Source organism: Mustela lutreola, chromosome 6, assembly GCF_030435805.1.
Source record: "Mustela lutreola isolate mMusLut2 chromosome 6, mMusLut2.pri, whole genome shotgun sequence".
Lineage (NCBI taxonomy): Eukaryota > Metazoa > Chordata > Mammalia > Carnivora > Mustelidae > Mustela > Mustela lutreola.
Window position 1 is genome coordinate 75,040,744 of NC_081295.1, and position 17,715 is coordinate 75,058,458.

The 17,715-nt window shown below is 42.3% G+C and overlaps 1 protein-coding gene across 1 annotated transcript in view; it reads right to left on the reverse strand.

Moving 5' to 3' along the window:
• TRMT11 (tRNA methyltransferase 11 homolog) overlaps positions 1 to 17,715 on the reverse strand; it is a 117,122-nt gene that overhangs the window by 33,643 nt on the left and 65,764 nt on the right. The window lies entirely within an intron of this gene.

Here is a 17,715-nt window from a genome sequence, read left to right on the forward strand (position 1 = left end):
GAGGAAAGAAGAGAACACCATTCAAAATCTCCCACCAATTGGCTGATGCCTGGAATTCTACCTTTAGGGTTTTCATTCCTTTATTTTAGGTTTCTGACCTCATAAATCCATCTGGTTTTGCACACATCTCTCCCTTTGGGTGAATCCAAGATCTGAAAGTCATTTTCTTTTTTTTTTTTTTAAAGATTTTATTTTATTTATTTATCAGAGAGGGGGAGGGGGGAGAGCGAGCACAGGCAGACAGAGTGGCAGGCAGAGGCAGAGGGAGAAGCAGGCTTCCTGCTGAGCAAGGAGCCCGATGCGGGACTCGATCCCAAGACACCAGGATCATGACCTGAGCCGAAGGCAGCTGCTTAACCAACTGAGCCACCCAGGCGTCCCTGAAAGTCATTTTCTATTCAAATTTTGGAAAAGGAGAACAGGGGAGTGTGACAGGTACATGAGAGGGAGCAAAAAACAAGAGAAGAGAATGTCTGTGCAACAAGGCTAAGCCTTGCATTCTTCCAAAGTTCTCTGGCCTCCAACTACTGGCAGAAAACTGAAAACGAACATTCTCTTAATTCTGAGATGGGAATCCTAGAGGAAAGCAAAGGATGTGAAAGCTCCTTCATTCTCTGATGGGAAACATCTCCATCACTGTCCCCAGAGATCCATCTCTCTTTCCTGATTAAGCTTCTATCCATCTCTCTTTCCTGAAAAGGAAAAGGAGCCCATGGCTACTACTTAGTATGTCATCTGTGTGTTTGATTTTATTTTGATTCATGTGGTTCTGCTTTGTAGGATTCTCTAATTGCCCCAAACCCTCCCAGAGGGACCAACTGGGAAGTAGTTGGATTTTAACTCCTCTATTTGATTCTTTAAAAATCAAGGCAATTTTTTAAAGCATTTTATTTATTTATTAAAGAGAGAGTGCTGGGGGCACTGGGAAAAGGAGCAAGAGAATCTTAAGCAGGCTCCACACTGAGCACGGAGCTTGACGTGGGGCTCGATCTCATGACCCTCAAATCACGACCTAGCTGAAATCAAAACTTGGATGTTTAACCAACGAAGCCTCCCACGTGCCCCCAAATCAAGGTAATTTTAACAGACCATTCTGACAGACTATTTTGTTTCACTGAAACTAGAAAGAAACATCCTTCATCTACAGAAACCAAAGGTATCACTATTATCCATCTCTCTCCTCATGTACACAGTTACTGCCTCCATAAAACAAAAGAAAAACTGTTCCTTAGAAATCTCCGATAATCAGAGAAGATGATGCATCTGAATGCAGAAGGTCATGGATGACAGGTTCTGGAACAGGGACACCCTGCTGGCAACAGCGGATGGAGAGTTCCCAGCATAAAGCTGTTAACAAAGGGGAGTAAGACAACACGCAGCTTTGCTGCTGATGGCTGTCTCCAACTGCAGGTCTTGGACAAGGGTCCAAAGCAACTAACCTCAACAAGAACACCCAGGAAAAATTCAATGTTGGAGTTTTGTTGTTTTATTTCAGAAGTTCACTTCATTTAAGAAAAAAGAACACTAAGAAGGAACCAGAGAAACCAAATGATTATTGCTTTTATTTTGGGGGATATTTTCAGAATTCTCCCAGAAACAGTAAAGGTAAAGCAAGGCACAGTCAATACATATCTGGTATTTAGTTGGTGCTAACAGCTTTATGTCTCTGGACAGGATTGGTCTGCTCAAAAGGAATTCCCTCTCTCTGATCACAAACTACCAAGTCATTGGTCTACTGCTACTTTAGCATCCTGCCTTATGTTCATAGCCTAGTTCCACTGTGTGTCCACCTTACAGATTGGGCAAAGCAAGGGAAAGGAGAAAGGTAACTCACAAGCAACTTCTGTGACTTGGCCTATTTGAACTAATAGAAATCCTTCACTTTTTAAGTCATCATGGAACCAGAATGACTGGATTTCTCCAGCTTCTGGAAACATACCTTGGGACCTTAATTTGCAATGACTCCAGATTCCCCCTCCCCAAATGAGCAGACGTTTGCCTTTTCCAAGGATCCCCAGATATTCCCAAGTAGTCCTGGTCGTTCCCTTAGGTCAGGAACTCAGATGGCTCTCAAGCCTGGACAACTCTACAACTGTGGGTCCAGAGGCTGGTCCTACAAAAGCCAATATGGAACGCTGTCACAGACATCCCAGTTGTAGGGCACGTGAACTGGGTGAACCTGGAATAAGACCTCTCACAAAATGAGAAAAATTCTTCTGGGATTCATGTTATTAAAAAGTGAGGGTGGGGAAAAAAAGTGGGGGTGGGGAGGGAAAGAGAATGAAGAAAGTCTTCCAGTCAAAATGCTAGCAGACCTTTTTATTTTCATTTTTCCAAAGATTTATTTATTTGAGTAAGAACAGGTGTGCACAAGCAGGAGGAGCAACAGGCAGAGGGAGCGAGAGAAGCAGGCTCCTCGCCAAGCTGAGAGTCCAATGTGGGATCCATTCCAGGACCCTGGGGTCATGACCTGACCTAAAGGCAGGAGCTTAACTGACTGACCCACGCAGGCATCCCTCTAGCAGATCTTTTTGTGGGACTTGACAAGGGTGATTTTAAAATTTATAGGGAAATGCAAGAGTTAAGGATAGCAAGATGTTTTTGAAGAAAAGCAAAAAGAAAAAGAAGACAGAATGACTTGCTTTTCTAGATATCAAATATCAAATCACATTCTAAAAGTTAGAATGATTAAGACAGTGTTATTGGCACAAACATACACAATTATATCAACAGAATAGAAAAGAAAGCCCTAACACAGACCCATGCATAAATGGATACTTGATTTAGGCCAACAGGGGCACTGCAGAACAGGAGGGAATAGATGATGTATCAGTGAATAGTGCTAGGAAAACTGAATATTCCAATGGAATAAACATAAAATTTAAACTCCCTAACTCATACCATACACTAAAATCACTTCTTAGTGGATCAGAGATCTAAATGTAAAAGGCAAAATAACAAACTTTCTAGAAAACCATATAGGAGACTAACTTCATGACCTGAGGCAGTAAAATACAGCATTCCTTAAATAGGACACATAAAGTTCTCACCAAAAAAAAAAAAAAAACAAAACAAAACAATGTTTAATTTACAACAAAAATGAAAACTTCTAGGGTGCCTGGGTGGCTCAGTCAGTCAAGCATCCAAGTCTTGATTTCAGCTCAAGTCCCGGGATCCAGCCCCACGTCAGGCTCCCTACTCAGCCCACAACCTGCTCAGTATCTCCCTTTCGCTTTGCCCCTCCTCCTGCTCATGCTCTCCCTTTCTCTTTCTTTCTCATAAATCTTTTCTTTTAAAGGAAAACTTTTTAAAAAAAATTGTATTTATTTGAGAGAGAGAGAGAGAAAGAGAGCATGAGAGGGGAGAAGGCCAGAGGGAGAAGCAGACTCCCCATGGAGCCAGAAGCCCGATGTGGGACTTGATGCCAGGACTCCAGGGTCATGACCTGAGCTGAAGGCTGTCGCCTAACCAACTGAGTCACCCAAAAAATGAAAACTTCTATTTATGAGATAGCGATGTTAAACAAGAGCCACAAATTGAAGAAGGGCTCAAGATCAGAGGACCCCTATGAAACAGTAAAAGAAAGATGGACAACCCGATAGAAAACTAAGACAGAAGCTTAAAAGGAAGACAAATGATCTGCAAAAGAAGACAAATGATCTGCAAACACGCAAAGGGGTGGTCATCTATTAAGAATCAGGAAAGTAACAATTACAATATGTGGTGGCCACACAATTCCATGGATACATGAAAAACCACTGAATTATACATTCTAAATGAGTGACTTGTATGGTATGTGGATTATAGAGCAATAAAACTGCAATTAAATTTTTTTAATGCGACAAAATTAGTACACACCTACCAAAATGACTAAAATTTAAAGATTACTGTGTTGGTGAGAATCTGGAGCAATTAAAATTCTTAATCATGCCTGGTGGGACTATAAATTGGTACCACCACTTGGGAAAATAACCTGACATAATCTATTAAGGTTAAAAATACACATGCCTTATGATTGAGCAAGTCAACTCCAAGGTATAAGCCTAACCAAATGCATGTCAATGATCACCTGGAGACCTATAAAAGAATGCTCATGGCAGCGTTATTCCAGAACCCCCCAAACTGTAAATAACCTAAATGTCCATCCTCAATAGGATTGGTAAATACTGTAAACTCTAGTTTTATGCACACAGCAAAGAACATGAACAAACCTCAGCTAGATGGAACAATATAGCTGAAATCTCACCAAAAGTTTGAACAAAAGAAGATACTAAATCTTCATGTTTAAAGAAAAACTCTTAGGTGATAAAACTATACCATAAGAAGGAAGTGGTTCCTGAAAGTCAGGGTATTGATTAGATATCCCAGGCACTGAGGGACCTGCGTTGGGAAAGTGGTACATGGAAAGCTTCCTGTTTGGGCAAGATTCTATGTCTTTTTTTTTTTTAATTTATTTATTTATTTGACAGAGAGAGATCACAAGTAGGCAGAGAGGCAGGCAGAGAGAGAGAGGAGGAAGCAGGCTCCCTGCTGAGCAGAGAGCCTGATGTGGGACTCGATCCCAGGACCCTGAGATCATGACCTGAGCCGAAGGCAGTGGCTTAACCCACTGAGCCACCTAGGCGCCCCAAGATTCTATGTCTTGATGCAAGTGATGGTTATGTGTTTACTTTGTGATAATTGATTATTATATTAAATTATATATGGTAATAATTATATATAAAACATATAATTATTATATTATAAGAGTACATTATATTAAATTATATTATTCTTCTTATTATTATTACTCGGCTGTGCAGTTATGGGCAAATTGCATTATTTCCCTGAAATTATTCCTTTTATGTACAATGAAGGTAATAGTGCCTATTTCATGAGCCCCTTAGGGGTATAAAAGGATAGATAAGGGTGCCTAGGAGGCTTAGTTAGTTAATTGTCTGTGTTCCAATTAGGTCATGATCCCGGGATGCTGGGATCGAGACCCTCATCAGGAGCCTGCTTCTCCCTCTGCGTCTCTTTCTCAATCTCTCTCATGAATAAATAACTAAAATTATAATTGATTATTAATCAATGTACTTGTGTTTTATGCACTTTATACTACATGATGTATTTTACAAAACATATCTTCTTTCATTTAAAAAATGCAATTTGAAGGGAGTGGCTCAGGCACCCCAACATTCCTGCCATTAGGCAATGAGCCCTTGATTTTCCCAGGCTAGTGTGGCCAACAAATGGGCTGTCCAAGGGGAGGGCACTCCATCAAGCCTTACCCTTGCAGCGCCACGTGCCTCGCCCCCTGCCTGCCCTCAAGGCCGGTCTGCCAATTGACCTAGGACTTCCAGCATCTCTAGGCAAGAATATGGAGGATCCTGGGACGCCTGGGTGGCTCAGTTGGTTAAGCAGCTGCCTTGGGCTCAGGTCATGATCCCAGCATCCTGGGATCGAGTCCCACATCGGGCTCCTTGCTCGGCGGGGAGCCTGCTTCTCCCTCTGCCTTTGCCTGCCATTCTGTCTGCCTGTGCTTGCTCTCTCCCCCTCTCTCTCTCTCTGATAAATAAATAAAATCTTAAAAAAAAAAAAAAAAAAAGAATATGGAGGATCTTGACAGCAGGATTATACTTAGTCCACAGAGGTTCAAGCCCAGACCTAAGAATCCCTCATAGCAAGACTGGGCAGATCGAGTTCTGGCCCCAAAGGACCCCTTCCTCACCCTGGCAGAGGCTAGCCTTGATTTTGGCCTGCAAAGTGCACTTCTCCCAGATGTCTTCCTTGATCAGCTACTCTCACAATCTGGCCTTGATCATGGTTCCCTGGAGTGCACACTTCCCTAATTAGTCCACTTCCCTAATAAGTCCCCACTCCCATGTAAACACAAATGACTGGCAGGCATAAGGGATCTCCCAGCTCTGCCCAGCAGCAGCCAAGCTCTACCCATGCACCAGCCAAGCACCTATCTCAGCATTCATCCCTTTTTTTCTTTTTTTAAGATTTTAGTTATTTATTCATGAGAGAGATTGAGAAAGAGATGCAGAGGGAGAAGCAGGCTCCTGATGAGGGTCTCGATCACAGCATCCCGGGATCATGACCTAATTGGAACACAGACAATTAACCATAAGCCTCCTAGGCACCCTTATCTATCCTTTTATACCCCTAAGGGGCTCATGAAATAGGCACTATTACCTTCATGGTACATAAAAGGAATAATTTCAGGGAAATAATGCAATTTGCCCACAACTGCACAGCTGAGTAATAATAATAATAAGAAGAATATAATTTAATACAATGTACTATTATAATATAATAATTATATGTTTTATATATAATTATTACCCTATATAATTTAATATAATTATAATTATAATTTAATTATTTATAATACTTTAATTATAATTTAATATAATTGTAATATAATAATAGTATATACAACAATTTGTAACATAATAATGTAAATAATAATGTAATACAATAATAATAATACAATTTCCATTAGTACCTATTGAGTACTTACAGTATGTTGGGGAATGTTCTAAGCACTTTACATGTGTTGATTTTATAATCCTCACAGCAACTCTAGGAGACAGGTACTTTTTTAAATTCTACTTCACAGTCACAAACATCAAGGCCCAGACCGGACCAAGCAACTAGTTCAAAAGATTACGTCTAATCTTCAATTGCAACTTTTATTGTATCTTGGAGGCAAATTAATTCTTGCCTTTCCACCTGCAGAATGCAAGTCAATTGGGAAATGAAATCTAAGTTTCTGCCTCAATTTCCCTATACAACATCAATCCAGAAGCCTGTGGCTTTGGGCTCTTCTTGCAGCAGTGCATTAAAGGTATTCTAATTTCCACTTGAAAAGAGAAAGTACTAATCCTTCTGGAGCTGTGCACATGTTCTTAAAAGGGGTCCACAGACTCTGGTTTAATCCTGTCAGTTGGTACACAAGCAGATTTTCAGACCCACTAGAGATCAAGGATCCCAAGTTATTGTGAGGTCCCTTTCTCTCTCCACCACGTGACCACTTTCGCTCAGGAGCCAGCACTAACATTCAGACCTCACCCCGCCTTTTCCCTCCCTTCACGTTCACAGGCTACAACGTCTCCCAAAGTAGCTTCCCCAGAGGCTGCCAATATTTATCTCTTTCTAATCCACTGGGTGAAGGAGACTAGCAGTGGCACCTTCCGGAAGATTGTAGAAAATAATATGGTGAGGAACAGCCATGTCAGTAAGATGGCCTCCCTCCTACGATGGTTCATCCTCAGCTCACTTGCCTATGTTCTGGTCCGACATTGCAGCCCTCACTCCTATTGCCTGCACCTCTGACCTCAGTCCCACTCTGAAGCAACGTTCAAGTTCCAGACCCAGAAGGCTCCAGTCTTCCCAACTTTCTACCCTGGGATATAAAAGCTTTTGCTCAGAGATTATTTACTTTTTCCTTGGCTCAGAGTGATTTCTGATGTCCATAAGAACAATTTCTGTCTAGAGACCCTTGCCACTCCAACCATTGTCCACAGACCAGCAGCTTCCAGCTCCACCTGGAAGCATGGAAATCCAGAATCTCGGGCCTCACCCCAGACCCATCTGCATTTTCGCAAGATTCCCCGGGGGACTCATCTGCACATTAAAATTTGAGAAGCTCTGGTCTAGAAAACAGTAATGTCTATTACAACACAAGTTCAATTTATTCTCTTTTTTTAAAAATCCCTGACTGCAGGATATTTTTACAAAATTAAAGCGAACTGTTAAAGAAATATTTTCTTAATTTAAGTTCCATTGAGTTTGGTTAATAAAAAATAAAAGCTAACAAGACTTTTCCTGCATTGTCAGGGAAATTTAGTATTTCTACATGGTATAACAAGGTTTAGTCTAGATATATAATCCTTGACAAATTTTCCCGTATTAATTTACACACAAAGTCCACTGAGACTCTAATTTATTTTTAACTAAAAATAACCTTTTCTTTTTAATGTTATAAAAGCAAAACATATTTTAATAGAAAAATTTTTTAAAAACACATAACTGGAATGAAAATAAAACAAATCAATAAAGTAAGAAAAAATAAAACTACCCAGAGATGACTATTGTAAGACATTAGAATATTTGCATGTATAAGTAATATTACCATAAATAACAGATAAAATGCAGTCACATGGTACATACCCTTTCTTTCTCTCTTATGAATACATGTTCATTAAATATTAGTCTACTATATTTTTAATGGCTGAAAGGTACTGATTATTTATTTATGACATTAAATCAACCAGTGTTGTACCAGAACCCACTTCCATTTTTTTTTTCCCAACATCTAAAACTAGGAGCTATATTGTTAATTATGCCCTGGGTTTGAATAAGGCTGTATTATTTATTCATCTGATCAGTCTCTATCACCTTCAGTCCTTTGTGTTTACTAATAAAATTAAGAAATTCATTTGTGGAAAGGGTATGTGAATTTTTACACAGTCTCTGAAAGCAGCCAAGTAAGTAATATCTTCTGATGGTCATTAAGTGGATAGGTCTGGACTAATACTACTGCTTTCCATATGATAAATTGATAAGCTATACACGTGTTCTTTCTTTTCCTGGGACTAAATTTTAACTTGCTTAGGATGTATTAAGATCATCTGAAGACCAAAGTCATAACTTTAAAAAACTAAAAACACACTGAGGTGAATGTTGCAGTTGCCACAAAAGTATGGACTACCTGTACCCTGGTAATTATTGATCAATATTAGCCTTTTCACAGACATATACACATATATTAAAGTACAGCATGGTAAGGAAGAGAAATTACAAATACATGTGAAAACCTTAAAATGTTTTACTTGGCTATAGACACAATCCAGCCAATGAAACAGAGTAGAAGGCTGTAGAAGACTGTGGAGATTCAAAAGTGCCTGCTCTCCTCATTAAGACCAAAACCGGGGGGTGCCTAGGTGGCCCAGTTAGTTAAGTATCTGCTTTGGCTCAGGTCATGATCTCAGGGTCCTGGCATTGAGCCTGCAATGGGTTCCCCACTCAGCAGGGTGCCTGCTTCTTCCTCTCCCTCCTCCCCTCCCCCCACTCATGCACATGGGTGCTTTCTCTCTTTCAAATAAATAAAATCTTAAAAAAAAATTTTTATAAGATCCAAATTGGTTTTCCACAACATGAACCATATTTAGATTCCTCTGCTCAGCTGGGGTTCTTTGGCTTGAATCAACAGAAAGAAACCTGGCTACTCTGGACAAATAAAAACAGACTCTATAAGAATATGAATAGGCCTCTGGCGGTACAGCAATCCAGAAACCCTAGGATCTCGGCAGCAATGGTCCTTACAGCTGGTACGATATAGTCAATGAGCCCTGGCCTCACAGTCAGAGAGCATCCCGTTGGGCCTGCTGTAGTCACATCCCAACCCCTGGTCATCAAAGGGGAAAGGACCTTGACAAAGAGTCCCACCCGCCTGCACACCTCCAATAAGAAAGACGCTGTTACAAAAGGAGAAGGAAATAGGGGTTGGGTCAAGAAAACCAGCAGCTGTCCACAACAGGCACTGGCTGTGGCCACTGCCTTCTGACCATGTCGTGGCTATACACTGGTTACTGGCACAAAGAAGGACGCCGACACATCCAAATATCAGACTGAACTGGTAATAGGCACCAGGGCCTGAAAGAACGGACTGACCTTTAGCTCCTTCTGAGAGCTATGAAGTACATAGAAGAGAAAAAAAACAGCCTGTGATTTACTGATACACAACAACCGGATTCAGAGAAAGCAGGCCATTTCCATTCAAATCAACAAATGACTACCCTTAATAACAAAAGTTGAAGTACTATGTTAATGACTTGAGTAATCTTGCTTCCCTGCTAGCAGACAACAGTGGCCACGTGTGTGGTATTAATGGAAATGTCTTTTGAGTTTGGAGCAGCGCTTATCAAAATGTTAACGTCCCTATTAATCACTTGGAGACCGTGTTAAGATGCAGATTCTGATTCAGCAAGTCTGGTGTGCGGCCCGAGGCTGGGCATTTCTAACAAGTTCTGGGGCAGTGCTGAGAAACAGAAAACTAGCAAAGGACTGAGCCTCCCGCTACCTTGTGGATTGCCCGTGTACATTCTCCTCTCATCCCACAGTCCCTCATTCAGACGCTGCGCTTCTCAACAGCTCTGCCAGTAACACAAGGGGACTCTCCGGGCCATCTTTAGAAAGATCTGATGAGGAAGAAGATTAAAAGTGCCCACTAAAACGGGCCTCGTAGACTTTATATACATGCCATGGACTGAATGTTTGTGTCCCCCTAAAATTCATATGTTGAAATCCCAATATTCCCCCCACCATGGTATTAGGAGGTGGGGCCTTTGGGAGGTAATTAGGTCGTGAAGTTGGAGCCTCACAAATGGGATTCCTGCCCTTATAAAAGAGGTCACAGAGAGTGACTTTGCCTCTTCTGCCATGTAAGAATACGGCAAGAAGACAACCATCAGTAAATCAGGAAGCAGGCTCTCACCAGGCGCCAAATCTGCCATCACCTTGATCTTGAACTTCTTGGCCTCCAGAACTATAAAAAATAAATGTCTGTTGTTTAAAAGCTACCCAGCTACAACAGATATTCTGTTGTAGAATCCCAAACAGACTAAGACACCAAGTGACCCATTTCCCTGAGTGCACGAACTACATAAACAATGCCTCAGTCCTCTGATCTGAAAGCAGACAAGCGGTCTGTGTGGCATTCTCAAAACACTGCTCTCCTCAGAAATCTAATACACTGACTTACCCTCAGCCCTTAGAGTGGGTCATTGTCTGTCATCAGAGTCGGGGGATTTATTTCCCAACCAAAAGAAAAAAAGGAAAAACTTTGAAATGAAACTATTGTATGCCTTCTGGACAGAGCCCAGGGCTTGTCCTCACCCGCAGCAGTGACTGGTCACATCCCGTAAGTAGGGCCAACTCAGAGCCCCTGGGTGCTCCAAGGTGCTGGTATCTGCCCCTTGTCACAGATGCACTGAGTGATGGACCAGGAAGTGAATGGCTCTTCCGAGACACAGAGTTGACCTGTTCTCAGAGCATACTTGGCCTTCCTTGCCTAAAGGAGATGTGGAGGCACTGAACACCCTCCTCTGGCATGTCACTGCCCTTGGTGAACAGTTTGAACTGGAGAGCCAGTGATAAGATAAAAGTAAAACAGAAAACAGCAGATGTCACGTTCTGAGGCAAAGCATTATTTTTAGAACCTAGGTAATAGAGTAGCCAACCCTCAATGGCAAAAAATTCTTCAATTTTTAAATTTGAGTTCTTGACCCAGGAAATAAGATAAAGATCCTTCAACCAAGTCTAGGTTGGGTCTACAGGATTAAGAAAGGAAGAAGAAAACAAAACTTACTCAGGAAAAATAAGAGTTTTTGATGCATTTGAAATAAATCCATAGGGTTTGCATAGTTGTCCTCTGGTTCATGGTGGTCCTTGTCCCTTCATTTCACTAGAATGCTGGTGAGGGGAGGGCTCATGAAAACATTCCTGTCGGCACAAACCATTGCCGCCTACATTCCTATTGACCATCGTTGTGTTTTGTATTGTTTTGTTTTGTTTTCCCTTCCTTTCCTCCCAATAAATTTTCTAAATATTTTGAAGAGCTGTCTTTGGACATGACAATGGACAGTTCTGTGTCAGTGGAGGCCTTGTAGCTTCATGAGAAGAGGATTTAATGCCAGACAACCAGACATGATGATTAGGCACTGAGAACACCAAGAGGAATGGCGCAGAGGCCTTATTCTGGAGAAACCCAGAAGAAACCTTCAAGACTAATGGCCATGGCAGTAGAGTTACATTCAGAAAATCAGATCTCATCAGTCAGAAGTAGGCTCAAACCCAACATCTAACATTACTCACCACTGAACTGCTCAACTTGCTTATCTCTATGAATTTTAGTTTCCTTATCTGTAAAATGGATATAATTCCTAGGGCGTAGAATGGTTATGAAGATTAGGTATTACATAAAAAACATTTACCACAATGTCAGCCTATTAAATATTTAGTACATACTCGTAATTGTTATCATCAATAGTGTAGCTCATTGAATCCCCTTACTCCCAGCCTCTGACTTGTATCCATTAACTGCTTTTCCTAGCATTTATAAGAGCTGTCATAGATACTAACTTCAGCCACATGATGCCTGGTCCAAAATTTATTAAGAGGATGAGGATGAGCACCCTGAACAGTGAGATATACTCTAGGCTTACACCCACTCTGGGCTCCTTCTGGGCCCAGGGTCTTAGAAGTAATCAGAAACTTAGAAATCTAGTGAGTAACTCAGTTTGGAGTACACCTATTCTCTGCCCCCATCTTTGGCCATGGATGCGGAGACAAGAATAGTACCAACAGAGACCAGAGGTGGCGCTGCAAAGAGCTCATACATCCAGGAAAGTATAAGGGAATAACCTAAAGATCCAAGGCAGGCTCCTCGAGTCACAGAATCCAGCCAGCCAGCCATCGGCATTAGCCCTATCCTTCTGAAATACCACTGGGGAGTTGGAGCGGCCCAGCTAAGCCTCTCAATCCTCAGCTGCCCTCCCTGTAGCAAAGATGTTCTTGTAGAAAGACTTTGAAGACAACCATGGCAATAGGAGGTAATCTCTTAGGCCGCTAGGTCTTGACCCAGGTTCCTTGAGTTCCATTGCTGTCAAAAAGCTAAAACCATCTCACATACAGATCATGGGTTTGACTGACTGAAGGCAATGGCATAAATGACACATTTTCTGTATTTGTCGTGAAAACTAATTGCTGCCCAGACAGAAGCATTTTAACTATTTTAATTATTACCAAACCTATTACAAAGCTCCTGATGTCTTGTGGATTTTAAGCAACTTGCTTAACCAAGCCTGTTTGGTTCATCAGTCACTATAATTCCTCATAGAAATGCAGGGTTCAGAGCTCTGATTTATATTCAACCCTAACCAAAAGCCACCAGTCGCTTCCAGTCAGTGGTGAACTACAAACTTCTCCAAAGATCCCCTGATGGAACAACAAAGACAATCAGTGTCTCCACCCAGACATCCCACCTTAATTCACTAAAACACACTCTTTGAAAAGTACCGAATGTTTCCCTGATCCATGGAAGATAAGTAACTTCAAAGATAACCTAAGAGACAACTTCAATTCTCAGCATCCAAAGGTCAAGATGACCATAGACACCATTAGATCATTAGATTGTTACCTGTGGAGTAACCTTTACTTCCTGTCCCAGAGGAACGAAAAGAGGGAAAAGGGAGCGAGGTGGCAGCAAAGGCTTGCCAATTTGGAACCTCTCCCAGGCATCCTGGGGCTTTGCTTAAGCTGCTTTATAATGGAAAAACAATGCTCACAAGTTTATCATTTATTGAGTCTCTGAAAATTAATAATTGTCTCTTTAAAAAGGAAGGGCCTACAAAAGGCATAAACTTGGGATTCCTTTGATAAATTGCAGAATTGCTCTCTGACCAGAGGACACTGGTCCCTTCCACATTACTGCAGGGTTTCTCTATTTGGCCCCACAGGTGACTCAGCCTGCCATCCAGAGTTCCTATCTGCACCAGACACAGCCTTTCCGGGGCCAGGTACAGGCACGCGCGTGCAAACACACACACACACGCAGGGGAAAGCCAGCCTTATCTCTACTCCTTGCGAACACACACACACACACACACACACACAGGGGAAAGCCAGCCTTATCTCTACTCCTTGCTTCCTATCTTCTGTGGATAAACAAGGGCTCCGGCCCCAGGCTATCAGGCCAGTTCCCCTTCACAGATGCACATTTTACTGTGCAGGGAGTCTGCATTCCTTCCCTAAGTACAACTTCCTCTAAAGTCAATGGCAAACTTCGCCTCAGGGAGAATGTTGACAGCAATCCTGAGGTCACAGTCCTCGGGCAGTCTGTGTTTTCCCCCAGCTCACACATTTTTCAAAGTAACCTAGACCACATCTTTCCTTGATTGGAAACTTACTCCAAGAACCAGAAAGGAGTCAAGCAGCCCAGGAAATAAGCCACCCCAAAGGTGGCAGATCAGCAGCTACAAGAGTCACATTCTTTGCTGAGTTACACATCTAAGAAAGGCCACCCCTTCTGCTAGGTGATGGAAGAATTAAAGAGAGCATTTCAAAACTGACAGGAAATAAATCTACCTTTTATCTTTCCCTACTGGTTACTGGCACAAAGAAGGACGTCTCTTCATTGCAAATCATTGAAATCAATGACTCGAATTTCATTTGAAATCAAATGAAAGTTTCTCGTGCAATATTGTGAACCATTCAAGTCCCTCCCGTGACAAACATGCCTGACGGGTTAAGCTTTAGGTTCTAGGTTTTCTCTTCCCGTAGGGAACAGTTTTTTGAAATGCATTCATACACATCATCTTAGTGGATTCTCATTGTAAGAGAGATAGCTAAGGAACATTACTATTATTTTTATGTTAATAGTGAGAAATAGACACAAATGAATTAAGAGCTGTCTGGATAGGACTGGGATGCACTCTCTAACTCCTGGCCCTTTCTTCTCACCATTGCTCCACATGGGTGTTGCAATTATGGCCTCACATTTGGACTAGCCTACCCTATTTGACATTGAGCTAAGCCATCTGTGACAGTGGTTGTCTCCGGGGCAGAGAGCTGGGCAGCTGAGGGACCCACTGGGAGGGAAAGGCAGGGGGAGAAGGAAACTTTTCACTCGGTATATACCCTTTTGAACTGCTTTGAATTTTAAACCATGCAAATTTATTGCCTATTCACAAAATTTAAATTAAAAATTTTAAAAAGGACTGTAGAACTTTATAGAGGAAGCATGAAAAAGATGGCTGTAGAACTTTATGGGCGGAAACATGAACACTTAAAGAAAATGGTTAAGACATGAAAAGAAACAATGCGCACTAAAGGAGAAAACTTTTCAATTCCTTTAAAATTGATTACATCCCCTTGCCCTACCTCCGCACCATTTTCCACCTCACTAGTGTGTCTCCCGGTGAACAATATATTGAAGCGGTATAGTCTTGTTTTTATTTGACAACTTTGGTTGTTTTTTTTTTAAGTAACAGAGATGGGGACTCAAAATAAGTATGGTTTTTGCATAATTCAACAAAAATTAGCTTAACCAAAGACTGTGCGTAGCTTTTCAACGTAGGAAACACACCTTGTATCTTGGAGTCCACAGTAGTGGGTCTGTTTCCGACATGCAGGAAACGCTGAAGGAGAGACAAGGAGGGAATGATAGAGGCAGAGCGTCAGAGAGAAGACAAACAAGGCCTGTAGGTGTTCCATCCTTGCCCCCCTCTCATTCTCTTTACTGATGGGTTTTTTAAAGGTCATCAGAATACTGTGAATCAAGGTTGCCTGTGTGGCTCAGTCCTTTAAGCCTCCAACTCCTGGTTTATGTTTATGCTCACTTCTGAACTCAGTGTCCTGACATCAAGCACCCTGTTGGGCTCTGAGCTCAGCAGGGAGTCTGGTTGACAGTCTCTTCCTGTCACTCCCTCAGGGGGGCATGCTCTCTCTCTCTCTCAAATAATAAATAAAATCTTAAAAAAAAAAAAAGTTAATGCTCTTGGTACTTCAAGGACATGTGAAAGGGAGGTACAGGCAGTCTGAGCAACTCTCCTTCAGGGAACACTCCGGGTCTCAGAAGAACAATGGACCCCAGTGCAAAATTCTGAAACAAGCAACAGGGTTTGAATCGTTTTTTTAATATATGACAGATTCTTTGAGGTTGATCAGTAAAATATCCTTTATGTATATTGCTCAGATTTCAAAATCATGACACTTCAGCAGCTCATTTGTCTTGTAGTAGAGAAGCAGCTCCTGGAGACAGGGCTTGTGTTTGTCCTTGGAAATAAGGACAAACACGAGTTGGCAACCCACACTCCGTATTTTCGTCAGCTTGCTTTTCTGCAGGCCTATACCGTCAGCACTGTGTGAGGAGGGAAATCAATAAAAACCATCTCTCTCATTGCAGGAGGCCAACTGGCGACTGTTTCCTGGCTCTGGAACAAATATCTGTCAGTCAGGGTCAGGGAGGTTTCTGTTGCATTCATCCGGGAAATCTCTTACACAGTGTAATGGCAAACTCAAAAGGCTTTGAGATGAGAAAACTAACACTCAGGCAGCACTAAGGATGTGGCTCACCCAACTCCGTCATTAACTGAGACCCAGAACCAAGCGGGAAAAACACACCCTAGAGTGGCAGCAAAGCTACAAACCTCATCACCACAGGCCCCCTTTCTCAAGCAAGTCAAGCACTTCAGCCACAGGGCGCCATTTTGTCAGAAGCTAAAACTTCCTTAGGATGTCCTCCAAAGGGATGGACACCATGGAGAGGGAGAGTCTCCTATGTTCAAATCCAGACTCTACAGCAAGGCACAGAAGTCCTTTGTGATCTGGCCCTCATTTCCTCTTCAGCTTCGCTTCTTCTCCTCATCCAATACCTTGAGCTGTAGGCAAGTGAACTACTTGAACTGTATCTAAATGTGCTTTTCCAGATGCTAATCCCTGTGCCTGGAACACCCTCCTTCCCTCCCCATCTGACCTCATCCGGCAATTTCCACTCCTTCCTCAGGAGTGGACTTATGTGTCATCCTCTCTCACAAGTCTTCCTTCACCCAATTCTCTCCCACCCCTATCTTTTAAATGTAGATTTTATGGTTATTCAGGTATGGTGAGACCCATGGTCTGAAGACAATCACCTCCAAAAAGATAGTTTGGTCCCTGAAGTTCACAGAAGTAGAAGGCATGCCCCGCCATGCAGGCAGGACCACACGGGGTTAGTCAGAAGACAAAGGGGAGTGGAGAGAAAAGGTGGGCCGGAGCCTTTACTGGAGTCTTAAGGAAAGGATGGGCAAGGCTGAGTAAGTTGGCTAGTTTGAATAGTTTCAGTGGGCCCTGGGGTATAGAGACAGGCCCTAGTCTCTAGCTGCCTGGTACCTGTCTCTGGGGTGATTAGGACAGTGAAACTGTGGCCCAGAGTAGAAGGCAGGAAGGAGGAGAGAGTACCTGGACTGTCTGATTTGCATATGACTGGCACCCAGGCACGGAGTCCCTTACGACCTCTAAGGGTTGGCTGGCCCCAGGAGGACACCCATCCAGGGTCGGCAAGGCCCCCAAACTCAAAATATCAGAAACACATGATTCATACACCCTCCACTGTTAGAAGTGATTAAGTTCCTCTTATAGCCACCCTGGGCTTCCCCTCTGAAAAGACTGGCCTCTATTTTAATGAACTCCTTACCTCTTTGTTTGCCAGCACCCCCCAGCCCCTGGATTTACAAGCTGAGGACAAGGACTGTGTCTTTTCCATTGTTGAGAATGGCAAGGAAGTACACAGAGATCAATCTTGACAGGTTCCAGAGTCCAGCCCTTCACTCTGAGGCACGAGGTGAGATCACCTGCCGCGGAAGGCTCTGGGACCACTCACAGCTGATGGAAAGGTGACATATCTTCCCCCCAGAAACCTTATTCATTGCATAGTACTTTGCCTTCTTCTTGCCTTAGGAACCCACTTAGTGTCATGAAAGTTCTTCTCTTTGGGTTCAAAAATGCCAGACTGAAGGCAAAATGAAGTTCTGTTGTTTTCAGGTTCTGTTTCTCTGAAAGTAAATGAAAACTAACAAAGGCAAAGGCAAAAAATAACTTTTCATTCATTTTTATTTATTTTGCTCCAACAGATAAGACTGTTTGTAGAATTAAATGTCAAGAGACCTTATGACATTTCCTGGCAGG